Source organism: Dromiciops gliroides, chromosome 4 (assembly GCF_019393635.1).
Source record: "Dromiciops gliroides isolate mDroGli1 chromosome 4, mDroGli1.pri, whole genome shotgun sequence".
Taxonomy (NCBI): Eukaryota; Metazoa; Chordata; class Mammalia; order Microbiotheria; family Microbiotheriidae; genus Dromiciops; species Dromiciops gliroides.
Genome location: NC_057864.1, coordinates 292,501,336 through 292,528,807, shown reverse-complemented (window position 1 = coordinate 292,528,807; position 27,472 = coordinate 292,501,336). Strand labels below are relative to the sequence as shown.

General features: G+C 36.4%; 1 protein-coding gene across 4 annotated transcripts in view; it reads right to left on the bottom strand.

Moving 5' to 3' along the window:
• LOC122752745 (regulating synaptic membrane exocytosis protein 1-like) overlaps window positions 1-27,472 on the bottom strand; it is a 386,130-nt gene that overhangs the window by 164,434 nt on the left and 194,224 nt on the right. The window lies entirely within an intron of this gene.

Here is a 27,472-nt window from a genome sequence, read left to right as displayed (position 1 = left end):
TTGCCACAACAAGAAATCCAAAGGAGCCCAGAAATCACCTCTATCTCTTGCCTAGACTGCTTTCCTTTTTCCCCTGACCAACAAATTAATCTGGTTACAGTAAATTACCTGATGTAAAACTGCTGGGTTGACCTTTGATTTTGCTCTCTACTTCAATATTTATCTACACCCTGAGTAAAAATGACCCACTTGGTTTCTGAATGCCTATTATCACCATGATACCAGCTTAAAGGCAAATTTATTCTGCTTCTACACTGATCCCTACACTATTCTTCCAGTCCAAATTGGTTCCTCAACCTCACTCACCCCACATTCACACGTCACACTATTGTCCAAATACTGACACAACCTTCTTTAGGTCAAATTGCTAAGACCTGACTGAACCCACACTTAGCAAAAAAGAGTGAAAAAAATTAGGGATAAGGGTATAAAATCACAAATTATGATTAGAGTAAATGTAGTGTAACAAAAGTAAGTGTAGTGTAAATCCAGACCTCTAAAGACTGAGAGCTAAACATGTTCCTTTATGCAGATCTATTGTTTTTAAATATTAATATTTTTGAAGGTTTTGAAGATAGGGTGATAAGGGATTCTTCAACATGTTCTCCTTATTAAAGGTTTATAAAAGAAAATGCATGGCTTCCAAGCAGGATTTTGATAAAGTTCTCTTAGTACAACAGATCCAATTCTACTATTAAGATTCTATCAAACCAGAAAAACAAGATATAGAATAACTTAGAGGAAAGTCGATGAAAGGAACATTAGAAGTAAACAGATCTCTGAGTAACTGTAGTAACCAATCTTCCTCTTGGAGAATGGAAAATGAGACAAACTTCCCTCTTTGAGTCAGGGGCAGGGAGCCATGGGGCATTAGGTAGTCTCATATTTTGGCCATATCAATCGTTTTTGTGGATTTGCTTTTCTTTGTTTCCGAGTGGAATTTTGTCTTTGTTTCTATCTGGTGTTGAGGGTGGGGGTAGGAAGGAAAATATAGGTTAAGTGTGTTCAGAAATGGTTGTGATATGAAAATAAAAGGTATCCACAAAAGATTTTTTAAATGTTATACATATACACTTTAGAGACAGGAACTAGATCTGTGATTTCATTGGCATAGGGTACTCCAGACAGGGAAATTACACCACTCTGCAGTGGAAGGTATCTTCACTACAAATTATACCCTTAAAAAGATACATAGAATACTGGAAGGTTAAATAGTTCTTTCTATATGACTAAATGATGTGTATATGCATATGTGTGTGCACACATATACATATGTGTACATACACACACGTGTGTTGTATGTGTATGTGTAACTACTACTATTATCTATGTAATATGCTATCCTGCATTTCTATATATCTATCTACAAACGTATACACACATATATACACATACACACAAATACATATATATTATAAAGAGAAAGGCAACATTGAATATTTTAACAATATACAGAAGTATGAATGTATATGTGTATGTCTATAGAGAGATGATAGAGCGATAGCTATAACTTAGATGATATGTACATATATATAAAATTTATCATATCACAGATGAAATACTTTCCTAATAAAACTTTTTTTAAATACATTTAGCTAGTGCTGGAGTGTTTCATTTCATCTCAGGAACTCATGTCATTTTCTGAAATGATTTCACATAAACCTTTTAGAGATGTTATCGACTGACCTTATAGACTTTTACCTTTGAATTGGAGTCCAATAATTCCCTTTTCATGCTGCTGGTAACACCCTCCCTTTAATCAGGAGCATTTGTTGTCTAAATATTCTTTTTCTAAAAGTTGTATGGGGGGGGAGGGGCATTATAGAAACGATGCCTGTTACTTGGCCGTGTCTACCAAAAAGCAAAACGAATGAATGAATGAAAGTTTGAGAGAGAACGAACCAGTATACACAGGTGTGGGAGATTATACAGGTACACACATATTCACAAAGTATAAGCTCCAAAAAACCTAATTAAGGGAGGTGTGTTACCACCAAATATTTGAAAGGAATAGCTGGCAGCCAGCTCAGAAGGAAAAGTCTATAATGTCAGTCAATAACTCCCTCCCTAAAAGGATTATACAAGATTATATCAGGTGGTGACATGAGCCCCTGAGATGAATAAAAGCACTCTGACATCAACTAAACATGTTTGGGAAAATGTTTCATTGGGAAATTCTTTCATTTATGATGCAATAAACTTCACACCTTTAGATTAAGGTTAATATTCTTAAACTATGCAGCTGAAGTGTTTCTTTCTATAACAAGAAATAACAAGATCCTTTGGACCATAAACTTAGGAAACATAACCTATTCCAGTTAAAATTTCTCAGCACTCAAGCTCTTTCATATATTTTCAACATGATGAGCTAATCAGAATAGATTTTCAGTGTCTTGATAAAAATGCTATTTTAATAAATAATTATAAGACTGTCATTGTTAATAACATTTTTAAAAGCTCTTTCCCCCACTTTCCAGTATACTTAGAGCAAACCAGAAAAGAAGCAGTTGTATAGTTTGGATTATATCACAGGACCTTAGAAGTAGAGGTAAAAGGGACTTTAGAGGCCATCCAGTAGATCCCCTTCATTTTATAAATGAGGAAATGGAGTTAAGTGACTGTAACAGCAGTAACAAGTTAAGTGACTTAATCAGGGTCCCAACAGTCCCAACAGACAGCAATGCACATCTTACTCAAAGATGGCAAGCCGGCATACAGATAAATCTCTCTTTTCTTAAAAATTCCTTCAGTTAGAAATGAACAAAAGATCTGAAAGAGGAAATTGGACAGTTTTATGCACTTAGAAACGCTCCCCTCTTCACACAAGGTAAACGAATATATTTGCTATCGAATCCATGCTTTACGTCATTTTCTTCTTCCATCCTGAGGTTTTCTTTTTTGAACTTGTGATCTTAATGTACTGGTCTGTGTAAAAGATGATTTCAAAAAGAGAGCTGACACTTTAAAAAAATTCTTCTTTTTTAATGCATTCTCATAGCAAGTCATCTCTGATTTAAGATAAAGGCAGCAGAGTGTGGAATAAGTTTTGAATTTGGAGACAGAAGATCTAGGTTCAAATTCTGATTGCATTGCTCACTACCTGTGTGAGTTTGGAAAAGCCATTTAATTGAAAGTTTTTGTCTATCTCTACATCCTCAGAGCTTAGCACAATCCTGAGCATAGAACAGGAGTTTAAAAATGCCTGTTGAAGGGGCAGCTAGGTGGCGCAGTGGATAGAGCACCGGTCCTGGAGTCAGGAGTACCTGAGTTCAAATCCGGCCTCAGACACTTAACACTTACTAGCTGTGTGACCCTGGGCAAGTCACTTAACCCCAATTGCCTCACTAAAAAAAAAAAAAAAATGCCTGTTGACTATATAATTACCATCCCTGTGCCCCAGTTACCCTATCTGTAAAATGAGGGAGTTGTACTAGATGACTTCTAAATTTCTTTCTGGCCAACCAGGTGACACAGCAGATAGAGTGCTGGGTGTGGAGTCAAGGAAGACCTGAGTTCTTATTTGGCCTCAGACACTTATTAGCTGTGTGATCTTGGGCAAGTCACTTAGACCTGTTTGCCTCAGTTTCCACATCTGTAAAATGAGCCGGGGAAGGAAATGACAAACCACTCCAGTATCTTTGCCAAGAAGATGCCAAGTGGGCTTCCGAAGAATCAGCCATGGGCAGCTAGGTGGCACAATGGATAAAGCACTAGTCCTGGATTCAGGAGGACCTGAGTTTAAATCTGACCTCAAACACTCAACACTTACTAGCTGTGTGACCCTGGGCAAGTCACTTAACCCTCATTGACCCATAAAAAAAAAAATTGAAGAGTCAGCCACAACTGAACATCAACAAGTTCCTTTCTAGATCAAAATCTATGATGCTAGGATCAAAGATGTGCCAGACCAATACATCTTTTGGATTCTTATTACAACTGGTGGGGGATGCTTGGGACCTTAGAGATCATTTAGTTCTACCTTTCATTTAATGGATGAGGTAACTAAGGCTTAAGGAGTCAAGTAGCATGTCCAAGTTAATAAATATCAGAGGTGGGAGCTCAACACTGATTCTAGAGTCAGTGCTTTTGAACTGGGAACCAAGATGTATATCTTTTTTCTGGTTTTGCCACTCACTAGATTTGTGAGCTTGGGAAAATCACTTGACCTGAGACAATGTGCAATCATGTAAATAATACTGAGCTTGGACTCAGAAAACTTGTTTTTGACTTGCCTAGGTGCTAAATGATTTAGGAGGAAAATTGAATTCCATAGGGCAAGCCACTTAACTTCTTTGAGATCATGTTTTAATCTATGAAATGGGGATAACAATGCTCATATTATTCACCTTTCAAGGGTTGTATGAGAAAAACTTTGCTTATCGTAATGATGTATTTACATATGAAATAATCATAAACTCTAAGAACCTCATTTTTAAAAAAAAATTGTGAAATCAAGAAGTTGGACTAGACATTCCCCTAGGTTCAATCAAGTTCTAACTTTTTCTGATTCTCTGAAATAGACCACAGACGGAGGTTAATCTGTGTGTGATTAATGGGCATGTCACCATGGTTTGCCCAGTTGAGCTAATAAGCCAAAAACTGTAATAAAAAATGGGTTGGTAGCAAGCTTTCTGATTAGAAGAATCATGTTGGAGGCAACTAGGTGGTGCAGTGGATAAAGCACTGGCCCTGGATTCAGGAGGTCCTGAGTTCAAATCCAGACTCAGACACTTGACATTTAATAGCTGTGTGACCTTGGGCAAGTCACTTAATCCTCATTGGCCCACCAAAAAAAAACCCACTGTTATGCTAATTCCCAAATATCCTTATGAGCAAGGATAGCAATAGTTTCTTTTTACTTTTCCAGATACAATACTTTATCTCTGTAGAAGCATGTTCAAGACAAAATTTCTCTTGCTCCACCTTCCACATCAGTGGCTATTGTGGCCAGTCAATGAGGTAGAATTCCCAGAGCTATTAGAAGGGTTGTTGTTTTTTCCACTGAGGACAAAACCAGTTGAATGGGTTTGAGGTGGGATACCTCAGCACAGAAAACAATCTTACTGTGGGTGCATTTGCACCAGGAGAAGAGGAGGTACTACTGTCCTTGAACCTCATAGGGATCAAGAGGAAAGTAGGCCCATAATAGCAGTACCAGGGGATGGGACTGTGGAGGTGGTAATTAGAGGGAGGGATATAGTGGAAAATCAGAGGACTATAAGGCAAGGTGTGGGTATGGCAGTCACTATAGAGAAGATATATGTCTCCTTCCTCCACCCCCAGCATTCCAGCACCCTGAGACAAAGTGCCGTTTATCCCATGCTAGTGAGAGTTTGGGGAGTTCATCACTACTATAAATAGGTTCCTTGCTATTTATAGACATGCCATGGCACTTTTCAGAGAGTTGCTTATCTCCCTGAATTTTCCCATCATGGAATTTCATGTCATTTCTCATTCTCTATCAGATAGAAAAAGGTGGTTCCCTAAAAACAATTTAAAATAAGGTCATTCATATATTTAACATGAATGAACATGATTTCCAGAATTACTTCAGCACATTTCCCAAGGCATTAAAGAAACCATGAATCTTAAGAATATCAAAGGATAAAGGGGCAGCTAGGTGGCGCAGTGGATAGAGCACCGGCCCTGGAGTCAGGAGTATCTGGGTTCAAATCCGGCCTCAGACACTTAATACTTACTAGCTGTGTGACCCTGGGCAAGTCACTTAACCCCAATTGCCTCACTAAAAAAAAAAAAACAAAGAATATCAAAGGATATTTTCACATTTAATTTTCAGTTGTTAGGAGGCACAATGCTGCTTGAGAGATATGAAACTTCAATAAGTAGGGAAATCTGATGAGTGTATTCTAATGGTCTCTGAGCTACAGTAGTGAACACAAATACAAAATATATCCATGAGCTATTTAGCATAGAGGACAGCAGCAAATGCCTGCTAAAACCAGAAATTTGAAGGTTTTTTTTTTAAATGAGTGATCTTTTTACATTCATCAAAACGTTAAGCCATATCATTTGAGACTGTATAAATACATCAACAGGTTTTTTTTATTATAATATATCACAATGAACAGAGGTAGATGAGTAATTTATTTAGTTAAAGGTATTTACATTCCTAATTTTATTACCTGAATATAAAAAGCAAAGATCAATCTTTTAAATAATTTATTTTCTATTATTCAATTTTTCACATGCACTCCATGTGAGTGCCCTCAATGCCCAGAAAGACAAGGAATAGATTAGATAATAAATAACAAACTGGCTAATATCATAATAGTGATTAACACAAAGTCTTAAAATATATAAAAATCAACATTTTTCCATTTCCAATTCCATTCATGAGCCAAAACATGAAAGACTCAAATTGCATGCTAAAGATAAAAGTTTCATAAGTGTCAATGTTATTCTGAGAAGATTGTGAATGAAATAGAAACTTGGAGTTCTCAGGAATTCTCAAGCAGATCTTTACTATCTTGAGGTTTTCTGGATTACAAGTTGTTGAAGACTCCCTATTCAAAAAATATACACACATTTATAATGTGTGTATATGTATACATAGTGTGTATATATATATGTAAATTTATATTTGTGTGTATATATATATATATATATGTATATATGGAGAGAGAGAGAGAGAGAGAGAGAGAGAGAGAGAGAGAGAGAGAGAGAGAGAACAGGAGAACACAAAGAATAGCCCTAGGGATTGAATTACTCCTCCATAAAATATCAAGCCAATAGAATTTTAAAATGCATTTACTTGCACTTAATTCAATCCCACAAACATTTATTAATAAACTACTACACACAGCATGCATTGATAAATCGGTTCCCAAATCTCATTCTTTCTCCACATCTTTCAAAGCATACCTCCTCTTCTTGTCACTTAGCTATCTCCCACCCTTTTCTGTCCTTATCCCTTCTCACCTATACTGTTACAATAAATTCCTAAAGGTCTCCATGCCTTAAGTCTCTGCTCGCCAAGCAGTCCTCCACACTATTAACAAAAGAATTTTCCTACAGCAAAGGTGATCATGTCACCAACCCTACTCAAGAAATTCCAATGATTCCCCATTATTTCCAAGATCAAATATGAAGTCTTCTGTGATTTAAAATCCTTAACAACCTTGTCCCTTCTTACCTTTCTAGTTTCCTTATATATTAGTGCCCTCCATGTACACTAGACACATGGTCACTCTGGCTTATTTGCCTTCATCATAGATGAAGTACCATCTTCTATGTCCGTGACTTTCCACAGGCTTTTTCCCTTGCCCAGAATGCCTTCCCTCCTCACTTTTGGACTTGGAATCCCTGATGTCTTTAATTTCTCATTTTAACTGCCACTTTCTACAAAAGGCTTTTCCCAGTTCTTCCAGACACTAGTACCTCTTGCTCTGAAAATACCTTCCACTGACTCTTACTGTATCTCATGTATGTATGTGGGTGTGTATGCATGTATGTTTAGTTATACACATGCATGTTTATATGCACACCAGCACACATGCATGTATATACACGTATACATATGTGTATACATACACACACTGTGTACGTATTATCTGTCCCATTAGAATATAAGCTTTTAGAGGGCAGGAAGTTGCCCTCAAAGAAAACAACCTCCAGGAGTTTTTTTTTCTTCTTTTTCTTTGATTTATGGATTTAGCAAGGTGCTTAGAACATAGGAAATGACCAAGAAATGCATATTGATTGATTGATTAGTTGATCAATGTAATACAAAATAAGTGCATTTGAATTGTTCAAATTGCATGTGAGGTCTAAATAAGGAAAATGTATTACCAACTGAGGACATTGGGGAAAGCTATATGAATGTGGTGGCATTTTAGTTGGGCCTTAAAGGAGGAGGAAGAGGAAGATGAGGAGGAAGAAGAGGGAGAGGAAGAGGAGGATAGCTGGCATATAACATTTTAAAGTATCCAAAGAATTTCATGCAAAATATCACAGTTGATTCTCACTATAATCCTGCCACTTAGGCATTATGGGTATTAATAACCCAATTATACATGTATAAATAGTAGGTCCAAGAGGCCAAGTGATTTCCCATAGAAACGAAATGTGAACCCATATCTCTCTTACTTAAACACAGCAATGCTTTATAATAGCTGAAAAGCAGAAGTAGTAAAAAGTTACAGTGATACTCTTATCTTCTCAGCTTCAGATTTTATTTCCTCTCCCCTCCTCTCAATCATTTTTCCACATCACTCTTAGAACACGAGGTGGCAGGACCACTGAATCTAGCAATATGGTTCAAGCAAATAAAGCCATTTATTCATCCCTGAAATAATTTTATTTTGCTACCACATAATTGGCAATCAAGGGAAGGGAAAAGTTTTTGATCAAGTCATGTGATTCAGTGGCCCTGTTGAAATTTACCCTAAATTGAAGCACAACTAGCAAGTCTGATTACATCATTATATGAAAATGGTTTAGGGCAATAAGAAAGAAACAGCAAGACTAGCCAATGTTATCTTTGCCATTCCCATGAATAGAACTTTGGAAATATATGTCTAAACAAATATTTCCATCAGAGAACCAACACAGGCACTTCTCACCTAAAGAACAATGAAAATAAATGTTAGACTTTAGCATGCAATTAGGTGCAGCTACATTGAAAGACATACACCGTTTCATGTCATAGCAGTTCTGACTCTCCTCTCAAATTGCCAGTAATTTTCTGCTATTCCATATGCCATATATGCATAGCATTAAAAGATAATTATTGGGGCATTATCTCAAAGGCATAATTTTGCTAGATTTTTGAATGCTGAACATTTTTTGTAACAATGAAAATGCCCACCATTATCAATTCTATTTATTCATTTTTCCCTAAACAAAATTAACATAATTCATTTAAGAGAACAAAATACATTTTAGGAGTTTTATTTCTGAGTCAACACATAAGTGGAAGCAGTGATTCTCTAACATATATATATATATATATATGTATATATATATATATATAGTATATATATATATATATATATATATATATATATATATATATATATATACATCTCCCCCTCACCCCCACCTCCACCTCCCCAAGCTTTCCAATATTCTGTGACTATAGTATTACACATTACAGATTTTTAGATAAATTAAACCAGAGAAAAATTTATAATTAGTACTGAGTGGGCGTAGTGTTAAAAGCTAACAAAGCAAAGAGGAAAAGTCGAAATTTTTTTTTTTAACATAAAATTCAGGTAACTTCCAAAGCTGGTTCTCAGGTGATGTCTGAGACATTCAATTTGGTTAAAACATTATTTATTTTGAGAACTAAACACAGTATCTTCCCCATTTTATAGAAGCCACTCTTTACTACCTAGTTTGAGGGAAAAATTTTGACCCTTGTCTAAATATTGCTTTCAGGAAAATACTGTACATCTGTTCAAAAAGTATTTTGTTAGTTTTAAAAATAGGCTATGATGCTTGAAAGAAAAAAAAAAAAAGATGACTCAAAGGAGTCTCCTTAAGACATAGGCTGATACATATAGCCACTTGCCACAGCCTGGTAGTCTCAGCTGAGGGAAGTTATAAACAAGGATTGGTTTAAAAGTCAGGGAAAATACAATGACCTTTTCTATATTTACCTAGCATTTATATAACCCTTTAAGATTCTCGGAGTGCTTCACAAATATTAACTCATTTTGTTTTCACAACAACATTGGGAGTTAGGTGCTATTATTATCTCTATTTTATAGATAAGGAAAATGAAACAAACAGATGTCATTTGTCCAGGATCAAATAGCTAGAAAGTGTCTGGGACAGGATTTGAACCCAGATATTCCTGACTCCAGGTCCAGTATTCTTTCTATCCAAAGTATCACTAGATGTCTCCAAACATACTTCTTTCAGACCAGTCTAGTGGGGTCAGGCTTAGGGTGGCATGCCAGTGAGAAACAAAAATTGGTTCCAAAAATTCAGTATGAACCAAAAATTCATTAAAAACAACTTTATTGATGAAAAAATATATAAAGGATCTAATTCCTATGGTTAAAATTATACTTATTTAGATAAAATTACTACACTCCTTTCATATTCAGCACAGCAACAGTCTGTTCTAGATCAGAAATGCATCATCATAGGTCAATGAGAATTTCCCTAAAACCTCCAAAACTAACTTCCCATGGGATGGGCCAGTTTCTTTTATATTTCAAGGCAGCCAAGCAGCATTGATGCCTTTTTAAAGGATGAACCCAGCCTGTGTAAAACAAGCAGTACTCCTCCCACATAAATCATGCACAGTTTTGTAAGGCAAAAATAATTATGTGAACTACTAAGGTGAGGTCAAGTATTTGATTGTAAGTCTTTTATTTAATTTAATTTTGCATCAAATAATATTTTTACCTTATGAGACTGGCAGAAAAGATTGTATTTCCTTCAAATATAAGAAGCAAACCCCAGAATATTGCTATTCCAATGAATTGTGCATTACTGCAGGTTCTCCCCCAAAATTGTTTTTATTTCTACTCTCAGTAAATTTTCTTAGGATAGACATTATATGATAGTTCTACTGTAGTTGCTGCAGCTTCACATAGTAGGTGCTCAATAAATAAATATTTTATTCATTTATTATTGCGGCTAAAAACCTTATTGACCACAAGAATATTCGTAATGTGCTTGTGTCTGATAGATTTCTCATGCTTATCCTCAATATCAAATACCTTCTATTTGGCCCTTCCTTTCTCATATGCTTCTGTAGTAAGCTGAACCTAACTCAGTAGAGTCCCCCTGGTAGTTTAATTCCAATAAGGGAATTGAATGAAACACATATATTATTTGATAGTTAATAAGAGAAGGTTTATCTAACCATTCCCTAGATACTCAACAAGGTTACAGTCCTCAGCTCAGTTAAATGTACAGCTTCTCACATCCAAATAGAAATTCCTCTGGTCAGGTAGGGTAAGATGTGGTGATTCTAGTGTCCTCAGTATGTCCATCATGTTTGAGTGGCCTGAACTCCACTTCTAATTGTTGGGTTTTTTGTTTGTATGTTTAGGATTTGTGTGTGTGTGTGTGTGTGTGTCTTAATGCTCTTTTGTAACTAGGAATCTAGATCATGATGCCCTCAGGTCATAAGGCAGCTAAAAAAGCCAACTGTATTCTTAGCCCCCTGGACTGACCACATCTCAGAGACAGCTTCCTAGCCTTTTAGGAAAAGAACTAGCCAAGATTTTGTTGGGGATAAAGGGATAATACATGTGTATGGTGCATGTGGGTGCATATGCACATAAATACATGTATCTATATAGAGATATACATAGAAGTATATACAATTTATACACAGCTACATACATACATGCATACATGCATACAAAAATATTGAACTGTGGATAGAGTATTGGTCCTGGAGTCAAGAACACTCATCTTCCTGAGTATAAATCTGGCCTCAGACACTTACTAGCTGGGTGACCTTGGGTAAATCACTTAACCCTGTGTCCCTCAGTTTCCTCATCTGAAAAATGAGCTGGAGAAGGAAATGGCATACCATTCCAGTATCTTGGCCAAGAAAACTCTAAATGGGGTCATGAAGAGTTGTACACAACTGAAATGACTGAAAAAAACCAACAATATTAACAATTAGATCTAAAAACTCTTTTACTTAATCTTCACAATCTCTATAATTTGGACAATTTCTAAAAGTCCATTCTCAAATGGCCAGTAGAGATAACACATGTAGGCAAAACTGAATGAAAACGGGGATAATTTTTGGCCAGTAAATTTACACATATCTCTTTGGATTGCTGGTTATGGAGTCAAAGGATAGGGGCAGAAACCTCAACCAGGGGACCCACTATAGACATATGGCAAGTAATGTCACCTGGCCCTTGTCTTAGAATATTGTTTGGAAAGCATCTAGTCTCTGCAGTACATAAGGTGACCAAAATTGTACTTTTGTTAGCACCAGGTTAAATGTTAGAGAGAGAGAGAAAGACAGATAGACACAGAGACAGAGATGTGTGTATACAAATATGCATATATGTGCATACACATATACATGTGTATATATTTAAATGAATGTATATTTAATATAATATACTGTACAAATACTTTAAAATGTTATATATACATATAACTATAGATGTGTGTTTAGGTATATATGCACATATATGTGTGTATGTATGTGTATATGTATATGTATAGGTATATGCATGTGTATACGTATATGTGTGTATGTGTGTGTATATGTGTGTATACACAGACAATAAATGCTCATTTAATGACTGCTCCAGGCATTGCCCTCTTCCCTTTTGACAGTAATATCAATATTTCTTAACTTTGATATATGATAGTTGGTGGCACTTGTGTCTAGTGTCAGGAAAACCTGAGTTCAAATTCTGTCTCAGACACTTACTAGCTATGTGACCCTGAGCAAGTCACTTCACCTCTGTCTGCCTCAGTTTCCTCAACTTTTAAATGGGGATAATAATAGTATCTATGTCCCATGATTTTTTTTCTGAGATAAAATGAGTCAAATCAGATGGTCAAAGGATATGAATGGGCAGTTTTTTGATGAAAAGATCAAAACAATTTATAGACTTATGAAAAAATGTTCTTAATCATTAGTGATTAGAGAAATGTAAATTGAAATGAACTTGAGATATCATTTCATACCTACCAAATTGGATAAAATGACAATTTTAGCCAATTTAGAAGGGGAAATGACAGATATTGGAGAATATTTGGGGAAAATGGGATACTAACTCTTTGCTGGTGGAATTGCAAACTGTTCCAACCATTTTGGAGAGTAACCTGGAATTATGCCGAAAGAGATATTAAACTACCTATACCCTTTGCCTAAGCCACTATTTGGTCTATTTTTGAAGAGAATTAGGGAAAAAGGGAAATAACCTATATGTTCTAAAATGTTTAAAGCAGCTCCCTTGTGCTGGCAAAGAACTAGAAATTGCAGGGAAATCCATCAACTGGGGAATGGTTGAAAAAGGTGTGGTATATGATTGTTATAGTAAACTACTGTGCTATAAGAAATAATGAGCTAGGGCAGCTAGGTGGCACAGTGGATAGAGCACTGGCCCTGGAGTCAGGAGTACCTGAGTTCAAATCTGGCCTTAGACACTTAACAATTACTAGCTGTGTGACCCTGGGCAAGTCACTTAACCCCAATTGCCTCACTAAAAAAAAGAAAAAAAAAGAGAAGAAATAATGAGCTTGATGATTTCAGGAAAACATGGAAAAACTTGCACAAAATAATGAAGAGTGAAATAAGCAGAACCAAGGTAACATTGTACACAGTAGCAACAATATTGTTTTAAGAAAAACTTTGAGTGAATAAGTAATGTTGACTCTTATAAATACCCAAATTAACTACAAAGGACATATGAAAAAAGACGTTATCTGCATCCAGAGAAAGAACTGATAAGTAGAAGTATGTATAGAATGATTTTACTTATCTATCTGTCTATATACTTATTTGTTTCTAATGGTAGCCATCTCTAGGGTGGTGGTGGGGAGGGAAGAAAAAATTTACATGACAATTTTGTTGTATATTTGAGAGGAATAGCAAGTTGTGCATAGTGGATTAGAAGTTTCATGTGTAATCATCTTTTTATTTGTACAGTTATGTAAAAGGTTGTTTTATTACATAAATTAAAAATAATTTTTAAAAAGAATCAAATAAGATTATATACATGTATGAACATTATATGTATATGCATATGTGTGTATGTATATAAAATTCTTAGCACAGTTCACGGCACATCTAGTAGGCACTATATAAATGTTCTCTTCCCTTTCCTTCACTCCATATATAACACTATCCATACACATCTCACTTTTTGTTTCCCCCTGACCTCCAGTCTCCCTTTGTCTCCTCTCACTTGTCTACTTTTCTGGTACCTGAAATATCCTCTGATATTTATTGGTTGCATAACCCTGGACAAGCCACTAAACCTCTCACTGCCCCAGGAAACTCTGCAAATTGAAGACCAGGCATTTTGCTCTTCTCGATTGAAGGGGTTCATGCACCATGAAGCTCTGTGCGCTAACAATTCTGAATCAAAAACCCTTGAACTCACTGGTTTGTTTCCAGATCCTGCAGTCAGTGCTGAATATATAGGGTTCATACTTAGAAGAATATAGAAAGTTTCTGACATATCAGTGCCCAGACTAGTCTGGTGCTTTAAATGGTCTCGCACAATTTTGACAAACACTTCTCCACCTCATCAAATGTCTTCCATTGCAGAAGTCACAATCCTTGCTTTCAAAAGGAGAAAAATTGTAGAAACTCTGATCAGGTATAATTATAATTCCTTTGTGTACATGCATACACACACAGGAACATCCACAGAGAGATCTCTAAGTGTGAAGCCATTCAGTAGATACAAGAGAAGAAATATTATACACAAAAGATGTTTCAGTATTTTTTTTCTGAGTCAGATAAATAAAACAAAAACCATGCAATATTTAATTGGGACAAAAATCCAACCATTAAAGGTAGAGGTCAGAGAACTCCAAGAGTTACCAAATAGACTTTAAGAGAAATAAAATCCATTTCTCTTTCCAAAATGTAAAAGGCAACCCTAAAGCCAGAGGCAGTAACTATTTGAGTGGTAAAACTGATGGCAAATAGAACAATAAATAAAATCTCTGTTTACCCAGTTCAATGTGTCCAGCCAAAGCTGAAAAAAAGACTAAAAGTTCTGGGTTTCAGATCAGTGTGACTGTTCAAGTTGAAATATAGTTATTGTTGGGGAAACAGAAAACTGCTTTGGGAGATTAGTGTTAATAGGCTGTTAATAATAACCAAGATGAACAAACCAAATTGTCTAATGGTTATTTTTAAAATGTAATTGAACTAAAATGATTATTTAATGAGGGGGGAAAAAAGGTTGTAAACTAGTGGAGGCGCAGAGAAAAGCAGATTATTAAACTTCCTTTATGGCTACGTTTTGTATATTCCATGACTAAGTGTAAATTATGGCCTTGATCTTTATATGTCATAGACAATTTAGGTTTCATTGGCTGCTGAGGAAATGTCAAAGTCATCATCTCCTCTCCTTGCATCCCCCCCCCAAAAAAAAAAAACCATGTTGAGTATCATAGCAGAAGATTTACTGTGAGTTTCTTTATAAATATGTAAAGTGTTAGTACATCTACACACTAAACTTTGAACTTCATATTATCACTAGTTTGTCCAGAATATGCTATGGCATTTATGTTAATTAACAATATATTTACTGGCTACAGATGATGGATTATAGAAGAAAATAACCAGAGCCCAGGACTTTATACCATCAGTCTTGGAAAGCAATGCAGTATGACAATGGATGATGTGATTTGTGAATGGGACCAAAAAAAGAGTTTAATAGAAATGTTAAGAATGGGAGAAGTCTTTAGAGATGATCTAATTTAATCCTTTCAGTATATAGGTAAAGCAACAGAGGCCCAGAGAGATAAGGGCATTTGCCAAGGTAGTTTGTGGAAAATAAAGAAGAGAAAAGGGTTATTTGTGAATAGCAAAGTGCATTGTGTTAGCCTGGTGTAACCTATTAAAACTATTTTTTCTAATTATACAACTAAAATGGATATAAAACAGAGAACCCCAGACTGTGAGTTGCAATGGACTTGTAATCAAAACCATTCCTGAAAAAAATATTTCTTCTAAAATAACCCAGCTAGTGGTTATTCAAACTTTTCTTCAACCTTTGCAATGAGGGTGAGCCCACTACTTCCTAAGACACTCTGTAATACTTTGAAATAGCTTAGAGTTAATAGCAAGACGCTTCATTTTTTTTCCTGATAGCCAACCTAACTTACCTTTTCAAAACTTCTACCCATCATTTGCCCTTTGGAACTAAGCAGAAAAAGTCTAATTTATTTCAGGTAACAACTCTCCAAATACCTGAAGACATCTAGAATGTTGTTCTTAATTTTTTTTGTTTCTCTAGGCTAAAAGCCTCACTTTCTTCAACTAATCCTATATAGAATGTGTTCTATTATTTAATATATTTTATTTTCCCCCAATTACATGTTTAATTTTTAACATTTTTACAATTTTTTTTACAAAATTTAACAATTTTTATCATTTTTTGTAGTTTTGAGTACCAAATTCTATCCCTTCCTCCCTCCTTCCTCTCCTCTCTCCCTGAGACAATAAGAAATCAAATAAAAGTGGGGGGGGGAGAAGATGAAGGTTAAACATAGCATGTGTTCTATTGATGAAAATAAGTTGCTAATATTTCTTTCAGCCCCCCAAAATACCCTGATACTTATTAAAATGACACATTAACAAATTATAGTACTTGGTATACAAATATGGTGCTTGTTTGAACCGCAAGACATATAAAATATGTTCCTATTATTAATGGACTGGATTTGTGTTTTCACTGATAAAAGAAACTTAAAATGAATGATTCCAAAAAGCAACCCACTTTATGGATAAAGATCAACAACTGTGCCATAATTTTTAGTCTTAGATTTTTTTTTTCTAGAGATAGCAAGAGGTTATGAGATTTAACTAAAAAGAAATAGCCAGTATGTATCACAAGTGATATTTAAACTCGGGTCTTTTTAGCTCTGTACTCTCTATCTGCTTCTACCATTCTGCCTCTCGGATACATTTTAGAAGGCTTAATCCTATTTCTTCAGAATTTTTGAAATTTTAAGAGAAACATGTTTCATACTTTGGGGATTTTTTTCAATTTTGGGAAAGTCTTCAAGTTTTATCAAGACATAATCATTCATGTTTCCATGTTTTTTTTCTAATTTTCCTAAAGAGTGAGTCTGACCATGTTACCCTCCTATTCAAAGATTCTAGTTCCAACCTCTCACCACCAGGATCATACATGTTTTGTATGGCATTCAAAGCTCTTTGTGACCTGCCTCCTACAACCTTTTCAGTCTTCTTACACATTACAGTCCCTTTTCCAATATACTCTTCAATCCAGTGACACGGGCCTCCTTGATGTTTCCATGAACAAGGTACTCCAACTCCTGACTCTAGCCATTTTCACCAGCTGTCTTCCATGCCTAAAATGCTCTCCTTCCTCCACTCTGCTTCCTGCCTTCCATTGTTTCTTTCAAGTCTCAGCTAAAATTTTATGTTCAACATGCAACATTTCCTGGGTCCCTTTAATTCTATTGCCTTGTTCCCACTATTTCTAATTATCCTGTATACAGCTTAGACGTAGTTATTTACTTGTTGTCTCCCCCATTGGACAATGAGCTCCTTGAGAGCAGGTAGTATTTTTTGCCTTTTTTTATCCCCATAATTTAGCACAGTGTCTGGCACATAGTAGTCACTTAAGAAAATTTTATTGACTGGCTGACTAACTTCTTTCTGCACATTAGAAAGTGCTTGATTCTATTAGAAAGTGCAAATTCTACACCTAGACTCTTGGGACATAATATATCCATTAATTCATTTAATTTTCAAAACAGTTCTTAGAGTTAAGCACAGAGAATAAGCATAATTTCTTGTACTTTAGAAATGAGGATGTTTAGGATAAAAATGGTTAAATTACTTGACCAAGGTCACATTAAGTAGCAAGCAGTAGAAACAGAATCATAGATTGGAAGATGGAAGAAATCTTTCAGAGGTCATACATATAAGTTGTCTTCCTTATTCAAGTGTGAGCTCCTTAAGAGTGGTGACTATCTTTCCTATTTGTATCCACAGTACTTAGCACAGTGTCTTATGCATAATAAGTACTTGATAAATGCTTTATCCATTCATTCATTTATTCATTCATCTTTTCCAGTTCCCTCATTTTACGGAAGATGAAACTGAGGCTCACCAAGGTAAAATAATTTGCCCATTTAAATAACTGGGCAGCTAAGTGGAAGGTGATAGAATGTCAGGCCTAGATTAGGGAAGAATTCTCTTGGTGAGTTAAAATCTAGCCTCACATACTTACTAGCTGTATGAACCTGGGCAAGTCACTTAACCCTATTTGCTTCAGTTTCCTCATCTGTAAAATAAGCTGGAGAAGGAAATGGCAAGCCATTCCCTTAGCTTTGCCCAGAAAACCCCCAAAAAGGGTCATGATGAGTTGTACATGACTGAAAAACGACTGAACAACAAATAGTGTGTAAGGAGTAGTGTGTAAAATCCAAGTCGTTTTCCTTAGAATTAGAAAATCTTATAATGTAAAGAGTCCTGTATCTGGACTTAGGGGCTCTAGGTTTGAATTATAGAGCTATTTATTAACATGAGTCCACTTGGGAAAATGATTTTGCCTCTCTGGTTCTCAGTTTCCTTAATTACAAATAAAGGGGTTAGACTAAAATGGCTTCTAAGGTCCTTTGTAGCTCAAGATTTATACTCTTAGAAGACAAATCCATAGCTCCTCACATCATACCCTGTTTCTATGTCTCATAAAAATGCCATATTTTATTAGATTCCACTCATATCATTAGCATGGAACTTTTATCATATTTTGCAATTTTCTTAAAGGAAAGAACATTTATTTGATATTTAGTGGGGAATAAGACGAAGAAAGGGCAACTAGGTGGCACAGTGGATAGAGCAAAGAACCTGGAGTCAGGTAGACCTGAATTAAAAACTGGCCTCAGACACTCACTAGCTGTATGGTCCTCGGCAAGTCACTTAACCCTATTTGCCTCAGTTTCCTCATGTATAAAATGAGCTGGAAAAGGAAATGGCAAACCACTCCAGTATCTTTGCCAAGACACCTCCAAATGGGGTCACGAAGTGTTGGATATGACTAACATGACTACACAACAGCAAAGGGAAGAAAATGGTTGCACATGCAGATGGCATCGCCCAAAAATATGCAGCTAAAATGAGTTATATAAAATCAAGAGCAATCTCATGTTGGCATTTCACTTTAATTTAAATGCTATTTGAATTGTTTTTCCCAATCACCACTGCTTCCTCAAAAGAGTCAATTATTTTAAATTATGAAATATAATTATTGTGTAGCCCACAGAAGAACAATATATTTTAAAACAACCATTGCATGGGAACATACATTGCTGAGCAAACACCAGATGAATAGGAAACACCTCGTTCCAGTCTGCTCCAAGAAATCCCAACACAGACCACGTCACAGTTCTCTACACTTTATTCCCAGGAGTCGCCCACAAAGCACAGAACAGAAAGAAATGCTCTCATTATTCCAGATGCACTGGTTGTCTGGAGGCTGATCTCTCAAGGGCTGCAGGATGTAGTCAAAGACTCGATTAGCAAAGGATGCTCTTTCACTGGCCAAACTATTGCTCAGTCATGACAACAAAACTTGGCTTCTCTCTACTTTTTTTACATCCCTCTGCATCTTAAAATCTTCAGATCACTTCTAAGGCCAGCTCATGTGCCACCACATTCCTGAGGACTTCTTGAAGCCACCAGACCCTCAGATACTAGTGCCTCATCCCCAAATTATTTTGTATTTATGTATATAGTTACATGTTGTTTCCCCAGATAGTATAGAAACTCCTTGAGAACAGAGAGAATTTTACTTTTGCTTTTGCAACTTTCACATAATCATAAAATTATAGATTTGAACCTTGAGGGGAACTTGGAAACAATCTAATCCGATCTATTCATTTTACACATGAGAAAACTGAAGCCCAGAGAAGCTAAAAGTGATTTACTATATGTCACATGGGAAGCAAATGATGAGCAAGCATTCCAATGCATTCCCTCTGACTTCAAATCCAAAACTACTTTTTAGCTGTATCATTTCCCTTCCCAATACAAACAGCCTGGGTTTCGGTCCTGACTTATTACTTACTAAGAATTTTATCACACTGCTTTGCCTATTCATGCCAGTGCTTAATAAATGTTTATTGATTGACTTTGAATTAATAATTCATTTTATTATAAACACTAAAATACTACAACTCATTTCCCAGAATTCAACTTGAATATAGGAGTATAAGCAATCAAAGGTACTGATGTCTTTAAAATGATGAAGATTTCAAGAACTTTTTCCTCTGAGAATTTCTCTGATTTTCTTAAAAAATTGAAATCTAAAGCTTTTTTGAAAGAATCAAGAGTGTTGTCTTAGGGACTATCCTAAGTAAATGTAACTTTTAAAAGATCTATACATAAATTAGTCAGCTCCCTGGCCAAATGGATAGAGTGGCTGGCCTGGAGTCTGAAAGACTCATCTTCCTGAGTTCAAATTTGGCCTCAGATACATTTTAGTTGTGTGACCCTGGACAAGTTACTTAACCCTGTTTGCTTCCGTTTCTGCATCTATAAAATGATCTAGAGAAGGAAATAGTCAGTATCTTTGCCAAGTATACCCCAAATGGAGTCACAAAGCTGAAAATGACTGAACAATAACAAAATACATAAATCAGAAGAAATATAACATACTTGAAAAGAGGAACTTCCCATTCAATTATTAAAATTGTTAAAATGTTAAAAACGGTTCCAAGACAACGTGAGCTTGAGGATAGTTATTTTTTAATGTAATAATTTACTTTTTCCTCTATTACTTATTTTTCCCCTATTACTTAGTAACATTCATTTAAAAATATTTGAGATCCAAGTCCTCTCCATAACTTCCCTCTCTTATTGAGAAGGAAAGCAATTTGATGTATTTAAATTAATATTAATTAAATTAATATTATACATAAAGCATATTTCCATGTTAGTCATATTGTGAAAGAAAACAAAGACAAAAAGAACCAAAGAAAAATAAAGTTAAAAAAATATGCTTTGATCTGTATTCAGATGCCATTGATTCTTTCTCTGCACGTAGATAGCATTTTTCATTCTAAATCCTCCTGAATTGTCTTGGATCATTTTGTTGCTAAGAATAGCTAAGTCTTTTGAGGGTAGAGTTTATTTCATATTTCTCTTTATATCCTTAGTACCTAGCACAATATCCAGGACATAGCAGGTACTTAATGCTCATTGAATTGAATTAAATTAAAATGTGCTTGATATTTCTATTGTTATTATTATTATTATTATTATTATTATTATTATTATTATTATTATTATTGCAGGGCAATGAGTTTTAAGTGACTTGCCCAGGGTCACATAGCTAGTAAGTGTCAAGTGTCTGAGGCCGGATTTGAACTCAGGTCCTCCTGAATCCAGGGCCGGGGTTTTATCCACTGTGCCACCTAGCTGCCCCTCTGCTTTGTTTTTGAGAAAAGTTTAGTAGAAATTTTCTCTCCTTCAAATTCCCAATTATATATTTTTGCTGAGTGGGTATTACATTAGAGGAAATTCATTTGGCAACTATTTATGGAGTGCCTAGTATGTGCACGATGCTATGGCTAAGACAAAGCCCCTCAGAGAGGTTACAGTTTAGAAGAGAGGTATGCAAAGCATTAAAATACTTACAGAGCAGGAAGTGAGAGTGACATTAGAGAAATACACATAAATTGCTTTGGGGATTCAAGAGTCAAAAAACTTCCTCTATAGTACAGCATTAAGGAAAAGTTTCATGGAAGAGGTGAAATAATTTGAAATGATAGGTTCTAAGTGGTATGCTAGAGCAAGTTCACAAAGCTTGTACCCCAACATGTTTCAATTTTAGGGAGAGGATATACACCTCAGAAATTAGCAATTGCTACAAATCAGGGTTTGATTTATTACCATGTTTATTGTCTAGACTTAAGAAAGTATTCATAATGTAGATTAAACTGAGGTATTTTTTTTCCTTCTTCTCTTCTCCCCCTACCCCCCACCCCAACCCCAGGAGGTATGGTGACTATAGGCAGATTGCAAGAAGAGTAACTGGCATTTATACAGTGATTTTAAGGTTTGAAAAGTCCTTTATATCTATCATCTGATTTGAGACTTACAACCTCCTTAAGTAGGAGTCATGAGACTCAGACTTTAATCCTAGTTCTGCCACTACCACCCCAAAGAGTTACTTGAATTGTTTGGGATTATGGTGAGGAAAATGCTTTGTGAACCCTGAAGTACAGAAGAGCAGAAGTATATATAGTAGAATATAAGCCCCTTGAGGACATGGATTGTTTCCATTTTTATCTTTCTATCCCAAATGCCTAACACAGCGCTCAGAATATGGAAGGCTCTTTGTTGTTGCTCAATTGTTTCAGCCATGTTGGACTCTTTGTGACCCCATTTGGAGTTTTCGTGGCAAACAATGGAGTGGTTTTGCCATTTATTTCTCCAGTTCATTTTATAGATGAGGAAACTGAGGAAAATAGTAGTAAGTGACTTGTCCATGGTCACACAGCTACTGTGTCCGAGGTCACATTTGAACTCAGGGATCAGTCTTCCTGATTCCTGTCCCAGCACTCTGTCCACTGCAACACCTAGGCTGCCTCTTAATCAGTGCTTAATCTATGAATTTGGTCAAAGGGGGTATGTAAATTTGTACTCTTAATTGTAGATAATGATAAAGGATAAAGGATAACAGACAGGTGTATGGAGGGGGTGAGTGTGTAGGGGAGAAGAGGGACAGGGTGATGACGAATAGGCTGAGTTTTCCATTATACATATCAGATTTTGAACAAGTTCCCAGAAGAGTAACTTATCTGTGTACCTCCTACTTTGCAGTCCAAGAATAGGCTATCAGCACCAAATGTTTGACGTATTAGCTCCAGTGCTGAAGACAGCTTTTTCTTCCTTCACTTTTAGGTGATTCTGACAAAATAAGAACATGACTGAATAGCCTTGAAATCTTTAAGGTGGTAATGGTTCAACCTAAAGAAAGCCAATGACGCTAAAATGGCCAGGATCTTGCCTTTCTGGGACCACCTCAATTATTGTCTCAAAACCCCACAGATCATTCCTCTGGTTGGCTTTCTGCTCATCTTAGCTTTGTTCCTTCCTGTCTTTCCCCTTCCAACTGTTCTCATAAAGAAAAATTGAATTCTGATGCCTCAGAACATCAAAGGCATGAGGATTTCACTTGTCACTGACAGATCACCAACGTGTTTTTAGAGACCCAACTGTTTCTGTACACTCCCTTCCTCACCCTCCCCACCCCATCCCCTGCAAATGCATGGAATTATGACTGGCATTTCCTACTCACAATGCCACCTGCTCACAACACTCCTACCCACTCTCTGTTACCATCCTCCTGTCACCTCAGCCCCATGCCAAAAGTGAATACCACGTGCTTGCAGTCTGGGCTTCCATCCCCAACACTTGAGCAAAACTGTTCTCTCAAGGTCCCAGTGACCTTCTAATTGCTAAACTCTTTGTTTTATGTGTCAATCCTCACCTTCCTTCACCTTTGAGTAGCAACTGCCATCGTCCTCCTGCACTACTTCATCTTCTTTTTATTTCTGTGACAATGGTCTATTCTGGTTTTCTTTTTACCTCTGGACCTACTCCTCTGTATCCCATCTTGTTTTTTTTTCCTTTTCCTGTCCCCTAAATATGGTCATTCTAACATGAATCACTCCCTGGTTGGTCCTGCCTTCTTGCTCTACAGTCTTTTCCCATGTAGATCTCATTATTTTCTAAGGTTGCAATGATCATCTCTACATGACCCTCATCTCTAGCCTCAACATTTCTCTAGTACTCTAAACTTATACTTCCAACTGCTTGCTGGATGGATATCTCTATCTGTATGTCGCAAGCATACTTCAATGCTCAAAATTCTTGTTGAGTTATGTTTTGAATCAAAGGACCTCTTGGATATTTTCCAATTTTCAGATTCTCTTATTCTATATTTAATATTTCTGAGTCTCAGTTTCCTCATCTGTTAAATGGGGCAGTTGGACTAGATGATCTCTAAGGATTTAAGTGTTATAAACCTCACTCCAGACTTGGAATTCACACATTGAATATCCCCTCCATCCCTGTAGTCTCTGCCTCTGATTGGACCCCTCCTCCCCGAACCTCCATTTTAAGGAAGGTGTGCAAATCATCCATGTCTGCAATCATTTCTCTCTAGGTTGAATTCTGCATTTTTTAACATGTTTTCCTCAAACTCTTTTCAGTTTCCTCTGTGTGTGTGTGTGTGTGTGTGTGTGTGTGTGTGTGTGTGTGTGGTCCTCTTCTATTAGAATGTAAATTCCTTGAGGGCAAAGACTATCTTTATTTCTACTTGTATTTTTATTCCCAGTACTTGTCACCATACCTGATGCACAGTGTTTTATAAATGCTGTGTAAAAGATCCTTGTATCCTTTTGCTAAAATTGAATTCATAAAATTCCTCCACCACCAAAATATCCTTCTTCCACAGTTTCCTTATTTCAGGCACAAACATTTATCCAGTCACACAGCATGGAAACCAAAGAATCACATTGTCACCCCACATCCAACAATTTACAGAATCCTGTTGATTCATCTCTGAGATGTCATCTATTCCCTCACCACTCCTCCTGCTGTCACCCTATTTCAGACATTCCTTTTGCTAAGACAATTGAAATAACCTTGTAACTCAGATATTTTCCCACTTCCCTCCAGCCTTCACTCATTTTGGACTTCACTGACTTCTCCACCATACCTCCCATAAACTCATCATTAGGAAATCTCATCTTGAAAGATTCAGTCAGCCTTGTTCCTTGCACTTCATCAGTACCTCTTTGCCCCTCTTATTAGAGGGCAGAGCCATAAACTCCTCTGTTTCTTTGACTTCTCCCCTAGCACTTATTTTCCATCTTTTTGGCTTCTCCACCATCCCCCCAAGCCTGGTATCTCCTTTTCTTAACCCCTAACCTCCTTTTTCTTTTGTGTACTTTGTTTTACTTTGGAGCAATAATTTTTTTTGGTTTCATTTTTGTATCCCCTGAATTTTGCATAGTATTGGGCACACAGTAGGCAATTATTAAATGTTTATCAACTATCTAGTATTCCTATAACTGAACTCTGCATTTTCAGAGCTGCAAATGTACAGATCCGATGATACAATTTTCTTGCTGAAAATCCTCCAATGGCTAGGCATTACCTATAAGATTAATTGTAAATTGCTACATTAACTTCCACAATAACTTCCACAGTCTGACTATATTCACTTTTACAAAATTTATTTATTTTTTTTGGTGAGACAATTGGGGTAGTGACTTGCCCAGGGTCACACAGCTATTAAGTGTTAAGTGTCTGAGGCCAGATTTGAACTCAGGTCCTCTTGAATCCAGGGCCAGTGCTCTATCCACTGTGCTGCCTAGCTGCCCCTACAAAATTTATTCTATGCTACTCCTTAGCCAAAATCTATTACTGTTTCCTAACCTTATTCTTCCAAATCTGGCTTCCATGTTTTCTACCTATCATCCATAGAATGGATTTCCTGAACCTGTTGAAAGTTTTCTCTTTCCTCAGGGACCAATTCAGGTCCATCTTCTCTATGAAGCCTTCCTAGATCCCTCAGAAAGAAGAGATCTCACGCTCCACCACCCTTGGGTTGAGTTTCTCTTATTCTCCTAAACTTAATCAAATTCTAACTTGTATTGTAATTATCTGTGTACAAGAATTGTTCCCATCTCCCTTCTTCCCTAGCTAGAGCATGAACTTCTTGAAAGCAAGTAGTACATGATGTTTTCATCTTTATATCATCAGCATATAACACATGTTACATGTACTCATATTCACATGTACACAATACATGGCATAATGTAGGCTCTGAAATTTTTTTTATAAATGAATACTTTCACACAAACACACACACACACACACACACATGTGTGTGTACACACACATCCAGTTGAAGTTGTCCTCTCCTGACTGATAATACCACCTCTATTGTTTTTTGTACTTTCTAATAATTCTAAATACTTTGACATACTTTATCATAGAGCTATTAATTGGAAGGCGCAAGACCAGAACTTAGGTTTATCTGATTCCTAGCCTAGCACTCTTTCCACTACACTATATTTCTATTGGATTAACATGAAGCTAAGTATGTCTAAACATCGTACTTCAGAGTCATCCCTAAAGACAGGTGATCTGGGATTTGCCCCAGAACACCTGACATATGCATCTAGGTGGTACAATGGATAGAGTGTCAGACCTGGAGTCAAGGAGACCTAAATTCAAATCCAGCCTCTGACCACTAACTAGCTGTGACACACAGGACAAGTCACTTTAACCCTGTTATGCCTAAGTTTTCCTCATATGCAAAATAAGCTGGAGAAAGAATGGGCACCCACCTCCAGTATCTCTGCCAAGAAAATGACCAAATGGGTGTCATGAAGAGTTGGACATGACTGAAATGAGTGAACAACAACAAGCCTGACATAGCAGAATGCAACCTCCTTCCTTCTATCTTCTACCCTATCTTCTGCTATCTCCCAGTGCTCCCTATCCCATACAACAGTCCCTACATCTCAGCATCCTAGTGTCCTTTACATAGCCCTAGGGCAATGTCACATACCTTTCATATTTTTGGTGGTTTGCTTGTGATAAATCAGGCATATATTAGTAAGAAATCCTGGAGTCAATGAAAAAGATTCCTCCCTCCTCTTCCACAACTTCTATTCTCTCCTTTCATAACCTTCCAGGAATGTGTCTTAAGGTACTTGATTTCACTTCTAGGTATGACTTGGGTCATTTCTCCTTCAAAATAACTGTACTTGACTGCATGAACCACTCAGCACCAATAACAGTAATATAGTCTGGTGAATATAGGTTGAATTGGGATCCTAAGTCTTTCCAGAACTGAAGATGAACTCTAATCAAAGTCAGTCTCCACCCTGTTCTCTCTAAGTCCTATAAGTATCCCTTGGTGTCTATCTCCCCCCAAGGTCAATGGCCTAGTTCTGGCCCTCAGGTGTCCTTACAACAACCACCACTTGTATCCAACAACAGAGTTGCTGCTAATGGTGCTCTATTACTTGGGGGTGGTTCAGGTTAAAATGAAAATATTAATATTAATGAAAGCAAGAGGGTATGCCTTTTTTTCAGTCCATTGGAGAGCTCAGATGTCAATAACAGTAAGAAATACTTATCTCCTATATTTTATGTGAACATTTAGACCTATGTAGTCCACTGAAGAAGCTGTTGTCATTTTAGTAGCTTTGCAGCTAAAGATACCAAACTATTTAAGAGTTCCTCAAATAGATAAGGTTCTAGGCAGTCAATCATCAAATTACTAAATATTTTTTATTGCCTACTATGTATCAGGGACTGTGCTAGGCACTGAGTATATAAAGACTAATACTCACAGTCACTGTCATCAAGGCACTTTACAATATTTAAATAAAATATTGATATATATCTATTATCTTATTGATTCAGGTTTTCCAAACATTGATGCAGACTAACAACCTGTCAAGGCATGCCTATCCTGCTTCTTTCTATATGCATGTCTCCCATATTCACAAGAAAGGGTCCACCCAACTTTCTGGGGTTTTTTCTAGTTTTCGTCTGACATCCCAAGGGTACCAGTGGAGCACTCTGGCGACTCATTTGTTATCCCTTTTCTCATCACATGACTAGTCCAATTTCTCTTTTTATCATATACTTCCTTCATAAGATCTTTCACTTCTATTATTCTTCAGAATCCTCCATGGTAATGGGTTGCAGCCTGATTAAAACCTATCATGCACCTTTCCACTGACATCTGTGATGTTCATC